This window comes from Nannochloropsis gaditana, assembly GCF_000240725.1.
Source record: "Nannochloropsis gaditana CCMP526 unplaced genomic scaffold scaffold127, whole genome shotgun sequence".
NCBI classification, from domain to species: domain Eukaryota; class Eustigmatophyceae; order Eustigmatales; family Monodopsidaceae; genus Microchloropsis; species Microchloropsis gaditana.
Window position 1 is genome coordinate 46518 of NW_005803826.1, and position 605 is coordinate 47122.

Below are 605 nucleotides of genomic sequence, written 5' to 3' on the forward strand. Positions count from 1 at the left end.
TTGGGAAGTCATCGGGCTCGAGGGGTCGCTGTCCAGTAGCGGCTCCCTTTTTCGTCCCCTTTTTCTCCCCGCGGCCCTCCCCTCCCCTACTGGACTCATGAGGCGACGGCCGGCCGCCTGCTCCTCTTCCTCCCTCCTTACCCGTGCCAATACCTCCCCTACAGGAAGCCGTCCTGAAGGAGCGGGGGGAGGAGGAGGAGGAGACGGACAGGCGGGTGCAGGAGGTGGAGCGCATGGAGAAAGAGAGGAGGCTGCAGGCGGCCATGCCGATGCTGCAGACGGTTGAGGCCTGGGAGGAGGCGAGGATGGAGGGCGCGAAGGAGGTGGTGGAGATCACGCCCAGGTGGGGGGGGGGAGGCAGCGGGGCAGGGCACGTCGTTCGGTGGTAGGCCGGTGCCCTTTCCTTGGCTGACTCATCCTATCGCTCCCTTGTTCTGTGCTACCAGGCTCCCGCGAAAACCTACCGCTCGTGCGTCGGAGGGGAAGATGAAGGAGAAAAAGAAGGACGGAGCGGGCTTCAAGGATGAAGAGGGGCTGAGGCAGGAAGAGGAGAAGGAGGGCGTAGAGGCGAAGGAGGTGAAGGAGGAGGAGGAGGAGGAGGAGGA